This window comes from Theropithecus gelada, unplaced genomic scaffold (assembly GCF_003255815.1).
Source record: "Theropithecus gelada isolate Dixy unplaced genomic scaffold, Tgel_1.0 HiC_scaffold_687, whole genome shotgun sequence".
Taxonomy (NCBI): domain Eukaryota; kingdom Metazoa; phylum Chordata; class Mammalia; order Primates; family Cercopithecidae; genus Theropithecus; species Theropithecus gelada.
The window spans coordinates 548-8,660 of record NW_020263551.1 but is presented as its reverse complement, the minus strand read 5'-3'; the positions used below and the strand labels follow the sequence as shown (position 1 = coordinate 8,660).

Here is an 8,113-nt window from a genome sequence, read left to right as displayed (position 1 = left end):
CTGGATGCCCTGCCCTGGCAGCATGACTCAGACTGCATGACAGGTATGGCGTGCCCAGGATGACGTTCCTAGACCTCTGGCCTCCTCAGAGTCCAGCCCCACACAACGTCCTCCAAGCTCCCAGCCCCTACACCATAAACCATGAGCTTTATGCCCTCTCTGATGGCTCCAGAGAGCACCCATGTCTGCCAGCTTGGGCATGGAGCCTGTTCCAAGAGCCCCCAGGCTCAGCCATGGAGGCCAGGGGCAGTGGTGCTGAGTCCCATGGCTCACAGGGAAGGGAGGTGAGGGAGCCACAGCACGAGGACAGAAAGAGGAAAGAGCAAATCTGCAGCTCCAGAAAGGAGGGGCGGGGAGCCTGGATCTGAGGTCCCAGGTGTGCCCCCGTGTGGAGCTGGTGCAGTGGGGCGGGAACACCATTCATGCAGCAGGCGGCGAGGCATGTACCTACCATGGCTGATGCTCCTCAGGGGCCACTGATAGTGATTCTGAAAGAGCATCAAATCAACATGGCAGCTCACATGCATGGGTGGGGCAGGCCTGGGGTTGGGGGACACACACACGCACATGCCGGGGTGCGCACACACATGCTATGAGGCCCCACTGCCGGCATGCACACACTAACACACATGCCCACAACACGCATACGCCTCCTTCCCTGCCACCTCCCAGTGCCCAGCACCCTCACTGGCTGGCACATGCAGCACAGATCTGGGGCATGCAGCCACTCGGCACACTGAAGCACACACATGGGCAAAGTCACAACACAGAAGCTCACCCACACACAGAGGCATTTGCACCAGCTCCCTGCACACTCATGCTGGCATGCTCAGAGGACCATCCATGCTGCTCAGGGAGACAGCGCTTGCTCGCTAATGTTCAGCTGCCATTTCTCTACCTAAGAGCCTTCCATGGCTCCCTACTGCCTACAGTATTGAGCCCCAACAAGTGATACTCTTCGGACTTTGAAGTTCTCCACCCTATGCCCCACCCTCCCCACAGAGCTCTTTCTCATTCTGTCTCTGTTCCCTGCTTTGGCCAGTGGCTGTCCTCAGTGAGTCCCACACTAAACCTCTGTCCACACTGCAGCTCTTTACCCAGATACCCTCCAATTCCTCATCACATAAGCCTATCTCAGTCATGCCCCAGACTGCATTCAAGCCAGGCTGCCTTGAAGAAGCTCTCTCCCAGACTGCCCTTTTCCCCAAGGCAGGGTCATGACTTGCCAAATGTTTTGCTTGCGTTAGTAAGACAAGAGTTGGAGCAGGCATCAAACCTTACATCCCATATGTCACACCTCACCACAGACCTGGGTACCAAACACCCTGAAGAGTCTGAACCCACGTTGGTAGTTAGCAAAGTGCTCCTACAGCCGCATCTGCAGTTAACACAGCATCCCTATGACCACTGTCTCCCTTAATCCCCACAGCCACCCTGGGAGAAAGGCAGAAAGAAATCATTTGATAGAAAGGATGCTGAGGCTCTGGAAGGGAAAGGGACTTGCCTGAAGTTCCAGGGTGAAGCAGCATCTCTGGACTCCCAGTCTTGCCCAATACCATGCTGCTTGCCTCTACCCATCTCCGTTGGTCATTACCACATCCTAGGGCAAGCCCGAATCCCTGCCTCATTTTGGTTTATGGGAGCTGGACCCACAGCCCACTCTCCAGCCATTTGGAAACAAAAACAGATGCTATTGTTTTCCTTAGAGAACGTGGCCAGTGGAAACAGGGCACACTGGGAATCAGAGTGAATGTCCTTAAAAGAGGGCCATGGGTCAACAAGACCAAGCCAGAGGATGCAGAATGCTTTTCCTTAGAAATCTTTGGGAGTGAAGTAGGCTTCAGACACTCCTATCCCTTCCCGTGCAGCCACCCCTACCACATTGGTTTAGACTGGGTAGGGTGGTAAGGGGGTGGATAAAAAATCAGATTGCTCATGGCCCCCAGCCTCCTTCCCCAGCTGCTTCTGTCCTAGCCCAGGCTTGGTGCCATTCTCACACTCTCACACTCATGTGATGTGTCACACACATCACAAACCTTGATGGTCACACAGTCACAGCCTGGTCTCTGCTCCTGTGGTCCAGTGACTGGACACCCCCTGGGATGGCTCAAAGGAGTCAGGACTTGGAAGTGGGGACATCAGAGTAGCTGAAGGAAATCCACACACCCAGCGTATCTCAGGGTTCAGGCTCTCTGACCTGAGGTAGGCTCCCCAGGGGCTGGGAGAGGAGTTGGAGGGAATGGAGGATGGAGGACAGCGAGAAGGAGGAGGAATGCAATGTGTGGGGCAGCCGCCAAGAGTGAAAATAGAGGGAAGTTCCATGTAAGTGCTGGAAAGAAGGGGGTAGGTGGGACGAGCCCCATAGCCCCCTCCCCAAAAACAACCACCTCCAGGACTCAGTGCTCCCTGGGGGGCAGGCTCCGCCAGCCCTCAGCCACACGTGGCTCCGGCATCCAGGGTCCCAGTGCCTTGGAAGGAGAGGGCCGGTTCTGGCAGCCCGGTCTGATGCTCTGGAATCCAGTCCCATGTTGGGGGGACACATGACCCCTTCCCTGCCCAGTTCAGTGTTGTGGGACAGGGCTGCTGTCAAGACAATCCCCAGTCCTGCCCTCCTCCCTGAGTGGGCCAGGTAGCCCACATAGCCTCTTCCCTGCTTTCCTGGGTGGCACTGCCAGCCTGGTAACCCTGGTGCCCATTCAGTCTAGTCCTTCATACTGCTGGGGCACGGGGAAGCTCTGAGTAATGTGGGACTATAGAGTGCGCGAGGGTTGCTGATGGCCGGGTCCCGTGCCCTCCCCATTCCTGTGCATTCTTGACAAAGGCTCCCAGCAACCGAGGGTATGCAGCAGCTGTAGACACCAGCCTGATGAATATCTCATTGTGGGGAGGGGGCCATAGCAGGAGTGGGGCTCCAGGGAAATACAGAACCTGGCCTGGGAGGTGTTGATGTGAGAGGCCCAAGAAACCTCGGCTTTGCACTTGCTGAATACCATCTGCGCCTCTCAGGAGGGAGAGTGCCAGGCTCAGGAGGTCCCTGCCCAAGCAAGGGAGCTTGGAAAGGGGGCTGGGGTGGGCTGTGCCATTTTCAAGGGCTGGCAGGGGGACCAGCGAGCCAGACCCCTCTGGAGGTACTTGGGGCAGTACCGCGTGCCATGGCTCCTGAGTGACAGAGTCAGCTCTGCCCCCCACAAGACCGCTCCCTACCCAGAACTCACTGTGATCATGTGCTGGATCCAGATGCCCACGCAGCCTCCTGGCGGGAGCATCAGGTGCACCACCTGCCCAGGACGGCCCACGGAAGAGTCTGCGCCACTCTGCCCTGCTATGGAACAACTCCCGTTCTGCCTTCAGGGAGAGGTGTTCATTTAAGCGATGACTGGGCTGGCCCCCATGGCACAGTTATCACAGACAGTCTGCTGCTACCCATGGCTGAGAGCTCTAGTTCTTCCTGGTGGTCTCTGAAGCCACCAAGATGGATGAACCGTGGCTTCACCCTCTTGGCCGACTCAGCTGCCTTTCATCAGCTCATCTGCCCCTAGGATCCACTCTGCCTCTGGCTGGCACCTGACCCGAGCCCCAGGCTCACGCCTCTGCCCACAGACCCAGCAGCTGCTTCACCTCCAACTCCATCCCTCTCGACCAAGCACTGCCCCTCTGGACCAAGCTACTGGGGTGCCACTAGTGCCCCCACATGGTGCCCCCTCTCGGGATCCTTGGGTCCGGCTGTAGCTTCCTTCTGGAAGACACACTCCAAAACCCCAGCCCTGCTCTAGGGCCCTGTATCCCTGACTTTCTGCATCCTTCTCCCTCCTTCTGGGAACATGAACTTGCCCTGCCAGCCTGGTGGCTCCTGGAGGAGCCTGGGCCTGGACCATGGCAGGACCGGGAGCGTCTGCTGCTAGTGATGCTGGAGCCTGCACCCATGTCCACGTGATGTCCATGGCACAGTGGCCATTTGAGGCTGGGGGTGTCTGAGTGGTGGCTGCAGAGTGGGGACCTTACCTCTGCCTGAATGAAGTTCACCAGGGCCTCCCCTGTGCTGTCCTGCTAGGCATGGAACAGCTGGCCTAGCTGGGGGCCCAGGACCACACTGTAGAGCAGGAGCTGGGGGTCGGTGCCTGCGCTGGAGCTGGCTCTGAGGCTCTGGCTGCTGAGTGGCTGGACGGACCCTGCCAGAGGCAAAAGGGGCCATCACCCTTTGAGATCCAGGCCCAGGCCTGTGTCTGCAGAGAGGCAGCGTGACCCTGGCGCACCACCCTCAGCTCTGCCCCAGCTCCCGGCACACCCCGGAATGCCCACAATCAGCACACCCACCTGGGCAGACAGTCAGTGTCCAGCTGCCCTCTAGCGAGAGGAGCACTTGCTTCTGGGCCATCACTCGGAAGAAGTGTCCAGAGGAAGTGTGCTTGTCGTCAGAGAAGCTGAAGTGGATGCCTCCATCCAGGGCTCCTGAGGACAGTCATTGGGTCCGGCTGGCCTGAGCTGGCTCCTCATCTCAGGGCACCCCTGCAAGCAGCAGGAACCCAGGGCCCAGCCCTCAGCACCCACCTCTGTGTGAGAACAGCACGAGCCTGCCGTCCAGCTGGGCCTGCGTGAAGCTGTGCACCTTGGTGCCTGGCGCTGCCCACAGCACTACCCGCCCTTTGCTGGGCTGCTCAATGGTGTAAACCAGATGCTCAGGGGCCCAGAGTAACTGTCCATGCTCCTTAGGGCCTCCGCAGGGATGGGCGCAGTGGCCCCCTCCCACATCTGGGAACACAGGCCTGTGAAGGTTCTGCCTTGCCCTGCTCACCCACCCCTTCCTCCCCGGCTCTGGGCTGCCACCAGGGTTCCAACTCTGCTGCGGCTCAGGCCCTCAGGTGGCATCGAGGCTGGCACTGCTCTGGCTCCCCTGCACAAAGGGCCCTCCCCACATTCACCTTCCCTGTCACCCCAGGGAAGGCCCCAGGGAAGGTCACCCTCCAGGCCCAGCCTCCTTGCTCTCCATCTGCCCTAGTCCTGCGTGTCCCTCAAGGCCAGCTTGTGTCCCCTACCCAGGAAGGCCCCTGTTCTTACCCTCACCAAGTTCTCACCCCCAGAAATCCCCAACGCCGACCAACAGGGCTCCCTAATCTGTCTCACTGGTGGGGCAGGGGTCTCCTTTCAGAGCCTCCGTGTGTGCCTGGCCAGGGCGGGGCACAGGTGGGAATGGTGATTTTAGAAACGGGCCCTCCCTCCGGCTGAGGGAGGGGTGGGTGGCGCGGAGAGTGGGGGGCTGATGGTTGGCATGTTCTGCAGCACAGAATCAGCGCTGCGATGGGCCCAGGTGCTTCCAGAGCAGTTACGGGCCCTCGTCATGTTGGGTGAAGGGGACCCTTTTTCAGGTCTCCCACTTGCAAGCAGAGCAGGCGCCTGTTCCTGAGGTCCTGGTACCAGTCTTGGTGGGTCAATTACTTGCAGGCAGAGTTGCAGTGGGACTCACATGCCCGGGAAACAGAGCCTTCTGACATTCCTGGGCTCCCTGCCCCGGCCCCAGGGAGCCCTCAGGCTGAGCCTTGGCAGGAGGGGCCATAATGTGGGGAGCAGGGCCCCATTGCAGGGCTCCCGGAGCAAACACAGGTGGATGGCACCACCTGGTGGCCGCGCTGCCACACAGCTGTCCTGGCCTGTGGTTCCAGAGCACTGTTCCACTCTCCTGTGACCTCCGCACCATGAGGCCACCCCCTATGGGCACATCCTAGACCACCAAAGCCCTCCTCAGCGCCCCATGTCAGAGACAGCCCAAGTCAACTCTGCTGTGGAACCTTCAGTGACTCTCGCTGACCGCAGAGGACGCACCCCAGAAGCCGGCATTCAAAGCCCTGCCATGTGGGCTTAGTGAAGCCATGCCCTTTCTATTCTACCAGAACTACTTTCACAAGCATGGAGAAGTTCCACCCCATGTCTGGGCCCTGGGTTCCTGCCAAACGGGGGCCCTGCTCTGCTGTGGCACAAGGGGCAGGAGTTTGGGGAGCCAAGCCGTGGCCTTCACTTGCTGGGGTGAAGGTGGGAAGCTTATTGGCTCCTGCCCTGACACCTGCCCTTACGGGCTTGTAAGTGATTCTGTCAGGAGTTCTGGTCCTGAGCCACAGGAGAAGGAACAGCAGAGCTACCTGTGGCTGCTCAGAAGTCTGCCTACCTTACCTGCAAGCGTCCATAACAAAACCTCCCACCTGTGTTCCATTTCAGCACAATCTCACAACTCTCCTTCCAACAACCCCGTGAGGCATGCAGCAGCGTCCCCATTTTGCAGAGGAGGTAACTGAGGCTCAAAGACGGGGAGCTCTGTGCTGAGAAGTAGGGGACGCTGGCCTCTTTCTCGAAGCAGACATGGGGGATGGTGCCAGGAATACTCTCACCTGCAGGCCTGTGTTTGTAGTGAGGACGGGGGGTTGGTCATTGACAGGCAGGACGGTGACAGTGAAGGCCACAGGATGGCTCTGGCAGCCCATCTCGGAGGTGTCAGTCATCAGGACAAAACTGTCTGTCAGTGTCTCGCTCCCGTCGCGCACGTAGCGGATCAGCTGCTCTTCCACCTACGGGCAGGCCCAGGGCTAGTCAGGCCCCAGCAGTACCCTTCATGTCCTGCCTTTGGGTGCAGGAGGAGACTGACTCTTTTAGGGCTTCAGCTTCCATTGGTGGAAAATGGGGACCATAAGTTCTGGCTCCCAGAGGAGCTGTGAGGAAGAAAGGAGATACAGTATTTAAAGCACAGGTGCTTCTGAAATGTGACTCCCCATCTCCTCTCTGTGTATAACCCCCACACTGCGAGTCCCCAGGGCTCCCTCCATTCTGCCCCCAGAGCTGGGCTGCAGTCCCTGGGCCTCTCTCACAGCTGTACCTCTCTCCAGGAGAAGGCGCTGAGGGTCCTGGCTTGAGGTCCGTCCTCCTTCTGCAGGGCCCCATGCCAGGCCGAGGGCGAGGAGAGTGGGGAAGTAGGGCCCGGTGACACAGAGCAGTGGAGGGGCCAGGGTGAGGCTGCCACCCTCGGGGTCACTGAAGTTTTGCATCTCCAGTGGGATGGCAGCAGGCAGCACCTCTAGCTCCACGCGGACACCCTTGAGGGGAGCACCCAGGCCCAAGGGCACATCCAGTGAGAAGGCATCGCTCCAGGCCTCAGGGCGGGAGTGCAGGTACAGGACTCTGCCCACATCCACTGCCTCCTGGGAGAAGCTCTGCACGGGGTCCAGGCTGGGTGGCTCATCTGCCAAGACGCCACGAGACACCATCACCAGGTAGCCGGCACTCGGTGGCTTCTTCACTGAGAATACAATGTCTGCCAGCGGCACTGCCTCCTGGGATGCCTGGTTAACAGAGGTCATGAGGACTCACAGGGGGCCACAGAGGCAGTCTCTGAGGGGCCATTGTGGCCCTAAGCAGCCAGAACAGGCTTGATCTTGCCCCACTTATTCCTCCAGATACCACTGCTCATTTACACACACAAACACACATGTGGGTTCACACACACAGCAGCTAGACATGCAGCTGGTCACATTTTTTGTTTTTTGACAGTCTCACTCTCACCCAGGCTGGAGTGCAGTGGCGCAATCATGGCTCTCTGCAGCCTCAACCTCCTAGACTCAAGGGATCCTCCCACCTCAGTCTCCCAAGTAGCTGTGACCACAGGCACATGCTTCCATGCCCAGCTAATTTTAAATTTTTTGTGTAGAGATGGGGTTTCATTGGGTTGCCCCTGGCTGCTGGTCACATGTTAATACCCACCCCACACACGGTTACAGGGGGTCAGTCACACAGCTTGAGATGCACTCCCCCGGGGAGGTGCATAATCACATATCCCCAGACTCAGTGACACAGACACACAAGTTCATCATACGCTGACGCAGTCACACATGTACATATGCTCGTGTGCGCGCGCGTGCACACACACACACACACACACACACAGGCCCCCCTGCTGAGGATCTGCTCAGGTCTGTGGCTGGTTTGCAGGCAGTGCCTCCCCAGCCCCTGTTATTACCACCCAGGACCGTCAGAGGGAGCCCTGCCCCCACCCCTCGGGGAGGCACAGCCTCCTTCAGCCCAGGCCCTATGGAGCTCATGCCCCAAAGGCCACATGGGCTCACTCACCTGATGG

At 59.0% G+C, this 8,113-nt stretch overlaps 1 long non-coding RNA gene and 1 pseudogene across 1 annotated transcript; one reads left to right on the top strand and one right to left on the bottom strand.

Moving 5' to 3' along the window:
* LOC112617955 lies at positions 1–3,452 on the top strand. The gene is made up of 3 exons (XR_003117994.1): positions 1–43; positions 2,053–2,527; positions 3,443–3,452. It is a non-coding gene; the product is annotated as an uncharacterized LOC112617955 (long non-coding RNA).
* Positions 3,453–4,047: 595 nt separating this feature from the next.
* LOC112617954 lies at positions 4,048–7,222 on the bottom strand (annotated as a pseudogene).
* Between the last annotated feature and the right edge of the window lie 891 nt (positions 7,223–8,113).